The sequence below is a fragment of the Ambystoma mexicanum genome, chromosome 2p, assembly GCF_040938575.1.
Source record: "Ambystoma mexicanum isolate Mex_15411 chromosome 2p, UKY_AmexF1_1, whole genome shotgun sequence".
Lineage (NCBI taxonomy): Eukaryota > Metazoa > Chordata > Amphibia > Caudata > Ambystomatidae > Ambystoma > Ambystoma mexicanum.
In genome coordinates, this window is record NC_090923.1 from 423,889,996 (window position 1) to 423,902,425 (window position 12,430).

Here is a 12,430-nt window from a genome sequence, read left to right on the forward strand (position 1 = left end):
AACATCTATTAATCCTGGGGACTTCAACATTTGGTTCGAAGAAAAACAACCCAACTCTCAAAACTCACTAATTGAGTAGCTAACAAGCATGAAACTACAACAGGTGGTCAAAGGGGCAATAGACTCGGCAGGACACACCTTTGACGCAATCTTCACCAAGAAAATACTAATTACCACGGCACCACCGATATAAATACTTTGGAGTGACCATCTCATCATTCCATTCGTGATCACACTACCAACTCAAGTCAGCATTCAGCCCCTCAAAATCCCAACCACCACAAAAAGAAACTGCAAAACCGTTAAAGCAAGCAACCTAACAGAACAACTGGAGACAACCAAATTTCAACAGCAGAACTGGAGAAGGCAGACCTAGATGGGAAAGTGGAGCTACTCCACAAATGGTTAGTGATACAATCGAAAACATCACCCCAGAAAAACCTTTTAACCCCTCAAGAAAAAGAGCAATGGCAAAATGGTTCACCCCACTACTAAGCACCATGAAAAAGAACAAGAAGAAGCTGGAATTGGAATGGAGGAAAGAATACAACGAAGATAAGAAAACACAGTTCCAGAAACAAATCCGATCATATAAGAAGGAAATTCAAAAGGCAAAGAGAAGGCATTATGATGACAGAATCACCAATGCCACCAACACACAAAAATAAATGTTTAACATAATAAAAGAAATGAGAAACTCACCAGGTTGCAACAACACTCCAACCCCCTCAGAGAAACTATGCAATGACTTGGCAGACCATTTCAACAGCAGAACTGGAGAAGGCAGACCTAGATGGGAAAGTGGAGCTACTCCACAAATGGTTACTGATACAATCGAAAACATCACCCTGGAAAAACCTTTTAACCCCTCAAGAAAAAAGAGGAATGGAAAAATGGTTCACCCCACTACTAAGCACCATTAAAAAGAACAACAAGAAGCTGGAATTGGAATGGAGGAAAGACTACAACCAAGATAACAAAACACAGTTCCAGAAACAAATACGATCATATAAGAAGGAAATTCAAAAGGCAAAGAGAAGGCATTATGATGACAGAATCACCAATGCCACCAACACACAAAAATAAATGTTTAACATAATAAAAGAAATGAGAAACCCACCAGGTTGAGACAACACTCCAACCCCCTCAGAGAAACTATGCAATGACTTGGCAGACCATTTCAAAAACAAAATCAAGGACATCCGACAAATCATACAAAACAGACCAACCAACCCTAATACTCGACCAATCAGTTCTGAGAAGGAGCCACAGCACAAACTCCAAAACTTCCTGGAAATATCAGTACAGATATGCGTCAAGTTGGTAAAACAGAGCAAGAAAGAGGGATCACCTATGGATCCCTGCCCCCCTGACATCTATAAATCAATACTAGCACAAGGAACGCCATCAGAATATTACAGAAACCTCTTAAATTTGTCCCTCACAAACGGAACTGTACCACGGTCCTTCAAATCAGCATATATTAAGCCACTTTTAAAAAACACAAGTGGCGACGTGGAAGACATCTCCAACTACAGACCGATCTCAATCATTCCCTACTCGGCAAAACTCCTAGAAACATATGTAAACAAATGAGCTGTCACAATCCATGCCCCTGACCCCCTCAGTTATAACAGCCCCCTGGCAGCAGTGGGGCTAAAACCCTTCACACTGGCCCAAAGGGCCTTAAAACTCCATCAGAAATATAGAGTCAGTCTTGGCACCTACAATACCTCAAGACTGCAAAGGCTCAATCATCCCGTCAACTCTGATGGGCTTTATTCTTCACTGAATATGATTACATAATCACGTACCGACCTGGAGTCCAGAACAGAAAAGCTGATGCCCTATCCCGCATGGGCATTGATGAGAATGCATATTCAACCCCAGACCCGGTGGCCATCATTCTAGGTGACAAACTACTAGGACTTACAACAACGTTATCTCTGGACGAACTCCAGAAGGAAATTCGGCTCCTAATGAACACTGAGGCTCTACAAGACTGGACCACTCAAGGTGAACGTCACACAACAAAGAACCAACTTGTATTTCAGAGGGCGTTCATATCTACCGAATAAGGCACTACAAGAACAAGTCATTTCTGGTTATCACGACCCCCTGATAGAAGGACATCCAGGAATTGCCAAGACCCTTGCCAAGGTGAAAAGAAATGATTGGTGGCCGTCCTGGCGGAAGGACATTACGCAGTTTATTCTGTCATGTGGCATTTGTGCACAGAATAAATCCCAGACCTTCTTCAACCCCTGGAAATTCAACCTGCACCTTGGCACACACTCTCCCTCTATTTCATCACAGATCCACCTCCCTGTCAAGGGTTCAACACTATCCTAGTGGTTGTTGACCTATTCTCTAAAATGGCCCATTTCATTCTGCAGAAAAATATAGGGCAAGGAGTGCCTTCTTTTTTGTTTAAGAGGGGCTTTGAGTCAGGAAGGCAAGTTACATATATATAATGAAGGATGACTCAGAAAGCTACCCCTATTCAACCATGCAATAAAGGTAGGTATGCAAAATAGCAGGCTAGGTTTAACAAATACTAGCTGATAGAGATCACATACAAGGCTAGAAAATTGGACAAGTCAGAATTTTGTATCAATTCAAATAGGATTGAGACACACATCTAAAAGTTGTAGGTCTAGGTACAGAGAATTAGACCTTAAAAACACAAACAATGCCCAAGGGGGTAACTCATTCGAAAAATGACACTTCACATTCAAGTGAGGGTTAGTAGACACATGCTGCTACAGGTTCCTATACTACTTTGCATTAGTAGTATGCTGTTGTCGACCCATGAAATAGATTGGTGTTTCTGGTTCGGGATGTTGGTGGCCTTCAGAGGGTGCTAAGTCATAGCAAGTGTATTGAAGGTTCTGAACTACTGTCATCAGGACATGGTCACCGAGGGACCAGGTGATGTTAAGACCTACAAAATAGATGACAAGTGTGTGTGTAAGGGGTGGGAGACTGTATGCTGGCAAAAAGTGTCTCTGCGCTATAGAGCAAAACGCCTACCTTCATGGTGTCATTTGGTTTAACCCAAATCAATGGATAAAGCCTGTTATTTATACTGGCCGAAGTATGGTGGTTCTCAATATGTAGAGCACCTATAGGGAAAGAGATGGGGTACCAAATGGTTACCTAATTTGATAGAGTTGTTTGTCAAAGAACAGTTGTAGTGTAGTGTATAAACATACCTGGAGCGGTTGCTTTTCAAGTATGCTGGAAGTTGTTGAAAGGAGAAGTAGATGTCACGGGATTCTCTATGGCATCTAGATGTCTAAATATTGCAGGACATTTTGATATATCAAGTAAAGTAAAGCTGATTTAGTCAGGGCTATAGAGGGTGTGATAGCTTACTTACAGCCACAGTGTGACAAAATGGTGGGTTGCCGGTGTGCACAAATGAGTAGGGGACCGAAATTGGACGTGTCTACAGGGCATATATAATTTAGCGTCTGGTGCATGCATTGGAGCGGACAGTGGAGTCTTAAAAATGCACAGGACGCATCCAGAAGAATCGGGTGATTTTATTGTGGTACAAAGGCTTGCCGGTATTGTTAAAGGTGTACTGGATAGAGCGAACTGCTGCTGGGTACGCAAAGTATAGCAAGGCTATGTGGCCGTGTCTACATGGGTGTATGAATCAGCGTCTGTGTGACTCACCTCTGATGTATGCATTATTTCAGACTGTGGAGTCATAGGAGTGTAACAGACTATGCCGGAAGGAACCGGGTGATCCATTTTGGGTGGTCGAGTGGCTTGCTAGTAACGTTCAAAGTGCACTCATTAGAATGACCAAGTGCTGCGACAAATCCTGGAGGTGACAAGGCTATTAGGTGCCTGAGAGAGCAGTTATGATGCATGGCTAAAGGAAAAGCTTGTCAGGGTCTTACCTTCGTGTAGTAGCTAACCACGAATGTTGCTTTGGGGCCGGTGGAGCTGTCTGCGCCTATGTAGAGCTGTGTACTAAAATAGTGATCCCGCTATCACACATGCGTAGTGGGTGCCAGGCGTGCATTGAAACAGCTAAAGCTTTATTAATTTGTGTTATTAGACAAGTAGATTGTTTGTGTTTGAGTGCCGTCAAATTGGTCAATATTGTGTTTTGTCAATGTTTACAGATATATTTAGTGACATGATTACAATTTTGTTGAACACAGGCAAAAAAGTCTAGTGCTTGGCATCATTGCAGTTGGATAAAACATGGGCACAATGTATAATTCAGAAACGGATAGACTCTCATTGAGATGGATTGCACGAGGAAGTACAAAAATAGCATTAGTGTTTTTTGGCATGCAGATTTTACAATTAGATGTGTTACATGACAGAAACCTCATTGGAGTAAGAAATAGTTTGCAACTTGTATAGTACACTGTTGCAATTCTGAAAGTTCACAAAAAATGGTGGTGGTTGACAGAAGAGTGGGAGGCCATTTAGCAAGATAATGAATAATTGTATTAGTACTTTATGGCATAGAGGGCATATTTAAAGGGGACCTCTGAGTAAATGTATTAATGCAACTTAGCATTACGTTTCGTGAGCCTGAAGAATCTACCCTCTTCTTATCCCTTACCTTACCACCTTCTTCAACTCTTGCCTCTCCTCATCAACCTTTCCCTCTACGTTCAAACACGCAACGATTATTCCTATTCTAAAGAAACCCTCCGCAGATCCACTTCTCACTGCTAATTACAGACCTATCTCTCTTCTACCTTTCCTTTCTAAGCTTCTTGAGCGCATTGCCTACTCTCAACTCTCACCCTTTGTTACTTCTTCCTCTCTCCTTCCTTTCTTCCAATCTGGCTTCCGTCCCAAACATTCCACTGAAACTGCTCTCACCTCTATCCTTAACTCACTCCTCTCTGCTCGTCATGCTAAGCAATCCTCTATCCTTATTCTACTTGATCTCTCTGCAGCTTTTGACACTGTCGACCATCCACTCCTACTCCATACTCTTTCCTCCTTCGGATTTAAAGGCCCTGTTCTAGAATGGCTATCCGCCTACCTCTCCTCCCGTTCCTTTGCTGTTTCATGGGGAGGCCAGTCCTCTCCTTCTTTTCCTCTTTTCTACGGTGTTCCTCAAGGCTCTGTACTTGGCCCTTTCCTTTTCTCTCTTTACACCTCTCTCACTGCCCCTGTCATCTCATTGTTTGGCATTTCCCATCACTACTATGCTGACAATACTCAACTCTTTCTTTCTTTCTCCTCCTTCACACCTGACCTCCACCTTAAACTCTCCTCCTGCCTCACTGCTATCAAGAACTGGATGTCCTCCCGCTTTCTCTCTCTTAACACCGATAAAACCAAAGTCCTTTTCTTCCCCTCTAATTCTCTTCCCCCTCCCTCCCCTCCTGCATTCATTCACTTTCCTCCCTCTAATCTCCCGATTTCCCCCCAAGCTCGTAATCTAGGTGTTCTTTTTGATTCCTCTCTCACCTTCTCTCAACACATTTCACTCACCTCCCGCAGCTGCCGATACCACCTCTACAATGTATGCAAAATCCGTTCCTCCCTCACATTCCACGCCACCAAACTCCTAATTTCCTCTCCCAGCTTCTCCCGCCTCTTCTACTGCTCTTCTCTAATCTTTGGACTTTCCGCATCTCAACTTGCCCCTCTTAAATCCATATACCACTCTGCTGTTCGTACCCTCTGTCTCCTTATACATCTCGTGACTCCATCTCTTCCTCACTCTCGTACCTTAGCTGGCTACCTTTTCACTCACAGCTTAAATTCCACTTTCTCTGCCTTGTCTTCAAATCCCTCTATGGTCTTGCTGCTCCTTATGTCTCCTCCCTTCTCTCCTTCTACTCCCCATCCCACCCCCTTCGCTCCGCTGACCATTTCCTCCTCACTGTTCCTCCTTCCCCCTGTGCTTCCTCCCATTTCTGCTCATTCCAACTCCTTGCACCTATGCACTGGAACTTACTCCCTCTTACAATCCGCTCTACTAAGACCTTTGCCTCATTTTGCACTTCCCTTAAATCCATCCTCCTCCATTCTCCCCCTTGAAAACTTCCCCTATCACTGATTCCTCTCTCCCCGTTCCTACTCCTCTCCCTTCCTCTTCAACTTTCCCTCGCCCTGTCCAACTCCCTCTCCTCCCCCACCTCTTCCCTCTCCCCTTTCTACCCCCCTCAGTTAATTGCTCTTTGCACTGTTTGTTGAATGATTCAAGATGTAAATTTTGCTCCCATTGTTAAGTGTTTTTGGTTTTTTGTAATCTGTTGTTCCATTGTACAGCGCCTTGGTGTAAAGCGCTCTATAAATAAATCAATCAATCAATCAATCAATGAATAGGGTATTATCAAATTGGTGATTAGCTTGAACAGTCATATTAGAGAGATTATTTTGGCAAACTAATAGTCATGCTGCATTTGAGCTTATGATGTCAAGCTGATCCTCGTTCATGTTGTAGAGGCGTCGTACTGCTAGAAATATACCACTTGCATGAAAGAAGTTTTTTTGAAAAACGTTTTTGACGGTCTATCAGAAAAACAGATTCCATTTGATAGCAACATTGAGGCCATGTTTCACTGAGTCCAGGTGGAAGACCCATTTTTGTTCCAGTTTTCGAAGGGATATATCTCTATTCCCTCCTCTGAACGGATTACTGGCTGTTTGAAGAACAAACCAGAATATGTCATTGTGGCTGTGTTGTTTTTCTTTGAAATGAGCTACCATGGGTTTTTCCGGTACAGCATTCTTGATGCATGCGCGATGCTCACAAATCTGTTGTCTTATTTCTCTTTTGCATTTGCCCACATACATGAGGTTGCATGGGCATTGGATTGAATAGACCGTCCATTTACTTTTACAGTTTGTGAAGTTGTTAAAGGTCCACATCTTGCCATTCAAGTTGATCGATTTCATGTCTTTAGTAAGACAGCATACAGAACAGGATCCATAACTGTGGTGGCCTATAATTGGAGGTAAATTCCACAGGGTTGACTGTCGGCTGATTGATGGTGTTTGTTCAGTGTAGGTGTTGACTAGACAGTCTTTGAGGTTCTTATTGCGTTTGAACGCGAACCAAGGTTTTGTGGGTTTGAAAGATTCAGTGTGAAGGATATTCCAGTTACGTAGGATGCTTTTTTTTATCAGGTTGTTCATAGGTGTGAACGTTGTGATGCAGGTGATTTTATCCTTGCATATTTCACAGGGGGGTCAGGGTGAGACATGATTCTCTACTTCTGTACTTAGCTCTTTTTTGGGCTCTTCAGATAATATATACAGGGTATCCTCTTGCTTTTAGCCTTGTTGATAGGTCCTTGCTTGTGATGTTCTATTCCTCTTGTGTGGTGCAATTGCGTTTTAGGCGAAGAAATTGACCAAATGGTACATTTTATTTCAAGGCTGCTGGGTGAAAGCTGTCAAATGCCAGCAGTGTATTCTTTGAGGTAGGTTTGCGATATATAGTGGTGGCTAGGGTGTTTGAGGATGTCTTATAGATGGTGAGATCCAGAAAAGGGATGAATACTTGTCATATTGTATGGTGAATTTTATGCATGCGTCACATGCATTCAACCAGGTGAAGAACTCTTGGAGTTGGGTTTCATTTCCTTTCCATGTCATCAGTGCGTCGTCAATGTAGCGAATCCAACACCCGATCAGATTTCTGAATGGGTTTGTGATTTCGTAGACTAACTCATTCTCGAAAGCATCCATGAACAAGTTTTCTATGTCTGGCGCAAACGTAGCCCCCGTACTGGTACCATGGCACTGTTGATAGAATGTTCTTTCAAAAATAAAGTAGTTCTCTGTTAGAGCAATGTGGATACATTCAAGGAGAAAGGGTGTGGATGGTTCTAATGTTGTTCTTTTGTCCAGATAAGTTGCAAGTACTGCAATGCATTCACATTTTGGGATGCTGGTGTATAATGATTCGACGTCCAGGGTGACTAAGAAGTCATGTTCACCTATATTTAATGATTTAAATTTTTTGATGGTGGATGTAGTGCCTTGGACGTACGAACACATCTGGCTGATGAACGGTCGAAGGAAGTGGTCGATATAAATTGAAAGGGGCTCTAAAACAGAACCAATACCGGCCACTATCGGCCTGCCAGGTGGAGTTTCCGTGTTCTTGTGGATCTTGTGAAAGAGGTAAATGCTGGTAGAATTGGATTGCGATTAATCAAAAAAAGTTTGTCGTCATCATCAATCCAATCTTCTTGTGACGCGTGTCGCATTAGACTTTCTATTTCTGTCAGTAGCCTGGAGGTGGGGTTAGTCGGGATTTTGTCTATAGAACTTGGTGTTGACCAGATGTTTCTGAACTTCCATGTTGTAGAGGGCTTTGTCCCAAAGTACAATTCCTCCGCCTTTGACAGCAGGCTTGATGAGGAAATCCTGATTGTTTTCAAGGGACTTGAGTGCGAGGCATTCTTTTTTGTTCAAATTATCCGGATATCTGAGGTGTTTATCAAAAGGTTGATTAGTTTCCAGGAGTATGCGGTTTTCGTAGGCCAGGATTTTCCGGGCATACCATATGTGATAGTGGGGTGAAAGTCGAGGGTGGTCTTAGTCCAGTTGATTTCGGAGAGTCTTTTTCGGGCTGTCTCTGAAGAAGTACTTAAGTCTTATTGTACGAAAGAATTTTTCGAAGTTCAACTTCTGTGTTGAATCTGTCAGCCAGTGTGGTTGCGATGAAGCTGAGACCTTTGTTAAGGAGACTGATTTCATCAGTTGAAAGATTATGGTTGATCAGATTAAAGATTGGTATCACCATGTCTGGTTCCCGGGAGGCATCCATTGTCACGTTCTCATAGGGTGTTGCCCGCTCCAATGCATGCACCAGACGCTAAGTTAAATATGCCCTGTAGACACGTCCAATTTCTGTCCCCTACTCATTTGTGCACACCGGCAACACACCATTTTGTCGCACTGCGGCTGTGAGTAAGCTATCAAACCCTCTATAGCCCTGACTAAATCAGCTTTGCTTTACTCAATATATACTGCGTCTAAAACAAAAATTCCTACAATATTTAGACATCTAGATGCCGTAGAGAATCCAATGATATCTACTTCTCCTTTCAACAACTTCGAGCATACTTGAAAAGCAACCGCTCCAGGTATGTTTATACACTACACTACAACTGCTCTTTGACAAATAACTCTATCAAATTAGGTAACCACTTGGTACCCCATTTCTTTCCCTATACATCTACATATTGAGAACCACCATACTTCGGCCATTATAAAGAACATGCTTTATCCATTGATTTGGGTTCAACCAAATGACACTATAAAGGTAGGCTTTTTGCTCTATAGCGCAGAGACACTTTTTGCCAGCATACCGTCTGCCACCGCTGACACACACACTTGTCATCTATTTTCTAGGTCTTAACATCATCTGGTCCCCCAGTGACCACGTCCTGATGACAGTTTGGATCCTTCAATACACTTGCCATGACTTAGCACCCTCTGAAGGCCACCAACATCCCGAACCAGAAACACCAATCTCTTTCATGTGTCGACAACAACAGCATACTACTAATGCAAAGTAGTATAGGAACCTGTAGCAACATTTGTCTACTAACCCTCACTTGAGTGTGAAGTGTAATTTTTTGAAACAGTAGCCCCCTTGTTTGTGTTTTTAAGGTCTAATTCTGTGTACCTAGACCTACAACTTTTAGATGTGTGTCTCAATCCTATTTGAATTGATTAAAAATGTTGACTTGTCCAATCTTCTAGCCTTGTACGTGATCTCTATCAGCTAGTATTTGTTAAACCTAGCCTGCTATTTTGCATACCTACCTTTATTGCATGGTTGAATAGGGGTAGCTTTCTGAGTCATCCATTTCATTCTGCTAAAAGGTTCTACCAAACGCATCCAGTCTGGCACAGGTGTTTTTAGAGCAAATCGTACGCTTACATGGTTTCCCCTCCGTCCTGATTTCTGACCGAGGGAGCCAGTTTGTGTCTATCTTCTGGAGGAAGAGTTGTGCAATTGCCCTTATCGATATACGTCTGTCCACTAGTCACCATCCCCAAACTGATGGGCAAACAGAGCGAATCAGACACTAGAGCAATACCTATGGTGCATGTTACATCAAGTGGAAGAAAGCTGGAAGGTTGTGCTGTGGATAGCCGGATATGCCTACAACAACTCGCTATACACCAGTACCGGACAGAGTCCATTCTATACCGTATATGGAAGGCACCCACTTACTTTCGAATTAGATACCCCTATGGCCTTGGAAATGCCAGCGGGGAAGACTTTACCTACGACCATCACTCAAGCCTTCAAAAAGACAGCTGAACACTTGATCCAAGCCAAAGAAAGACAGAAAAGATTCTCTGATCAACCCCGAAGAAAAGGCCCAGACTACCAAGTCGGAGATGAAGTCTGATTTGTGTCTCGGCACATGCCGATAAGAGGAACTCAAACTTTTCGTCCCAGATATCTAGGGCCCTATACCATCAAGGCTATTATAAATCCTGTGGCAGTAAAACTAGCTTTACCACCAAATATGCAGATTCATCCCATATTCCACGTGTCACTCTTAAAACATGCTCAAAAACGGGACTTCTGGTTTGGAACCTATTCTGCCCAGGAGGGCTAAACATTGAAAAAAAGGATACAGTTAAATAAGTCGGGATGTGAACCCAAGCACTCTCCTTTGTGCCCTACTACCCTCTGTGTTCACATGTAGTTAAAAAACACAATCTCTCGTACTCAATTCTGGAAAAAACTTGGTTCTTTTATAAAGTTGTACGGATCAACATAAAAGGGGTACGGGAAATATAGCATCCAATGGTCATATAAAAAAACAATGCACCAATATACAAGTTTGATAGTACAATGGTTTGTGTAAAGACTGGAGTTAACGACCTTTACTGTCAGTATTTGTAGTGACAGTATTATACAAAAAACAAATAAACATTTGTGACAAAAACCAACATAATGGGTAACACAAATAATTTTTCTTTCAGGAAACAGAGATGATACACTGTAGTTTGAACAATGCGTTGTACTAGGAAGTAGCATTGACCTGGGAGTCAATGCTACTTCCTCCTTCACACAACAAGAAGAATCCTACCTTTCCTCTCCTTCAACCACAAAACACTGACAATCGTCGCCCTCATCATGTCAAGAATAGACTACGCAAACAGCCTCTACCTCGGGATGCCAGAATACCTCCTGAAGAAATGACAACGCATCCAAAATGCAGCAGCCAGACTCCTCCTCAAACTATCCACAGGAGATCACATCACTCCAGCACTAAATATACTACACTGGCTCCCAATCAAACATTGTATCACATTAAATAAATGTGCATAACACACAGGGTAATCAGCGGACAGGGAGCAGAATTAATACAAAAGAAAATAACAATCTACAAGCCAACCAGACTCCTCAGATCAAGCAATGAAATCCACCTGGAACTAAAATCATACATCAAGAAAAAACCAGGGGGCTCCTCTTTCTCCCACCTATCCGCAAAAACCTAGAACAACCTCCCGAAAGAAACAAGAAACACCAAAGACCACCTAACATTTAGAAAATTGCTAAAAACCTGGCTCTTCAACACCTTTGGAACCAAATTGAAACAACTAAAACAATCAAACAGGAAACACAAAGAACAGATTGACAGAATATATGATGGCACAAGCAACACCCAGAACCAACTTAGAAAACTCCTACCAGAACAAAAGAGACAGTGCTAGGTGGAATAGAACAAAGCGACAACCCCATGAGGACAGAAATTAGCATGCATGCCCAACGCTACCAACAACCTTACCCACTCAGAAAGGACGTAGGGTACAGGCGTGGCTCACAAGTAAATCAAGCCAAAAACTAGGTTACAGCAAAGACAAACTGGGATAAAAGGGCTGTCTGAATACATAGATGGAAACACGAAAGTAGCTTTCTCAGCATAATGACAGAGAGACGAGACAGTCTAATCTTGCTGAAACTTAAATCACCGGAAGGAAACAACATTCTCTAGACCATGAGGGAGACACAATAGAAATATGCTTCTCTCCTAACAACAAGGATACTAACCCACCCAAAAACTACTAAAAACCTCCCCATTCTTCACACACCTCTCACCCTCTAACCAAACACAACCACACCTCTTAAAGTCGCAGCAACCCACGTGCACTTCACTACACTTGCAACAGCAACCACACCGAACAGACCCGTATACAACAGCGCATGACGGACTCAGAACCGAATAACACACCAATATGCTCGGCAAACAGTGTTTACCGAACCGAAGCTGCAAACAGTAAATCTGCAAGGAGCTGGCCAACCCTGCAACAGCCTCCAACCCTCCTCTACCCTACCAGGCTCTTTGCAATTCCCTTGCCTCTCACTTATCTCTAAAACACAGGACATACTGCCCACCCCCTTCTCCTCTACCCCTCCTCCTCCCCACTCTCCTTCTCAGCTTGCAGACCC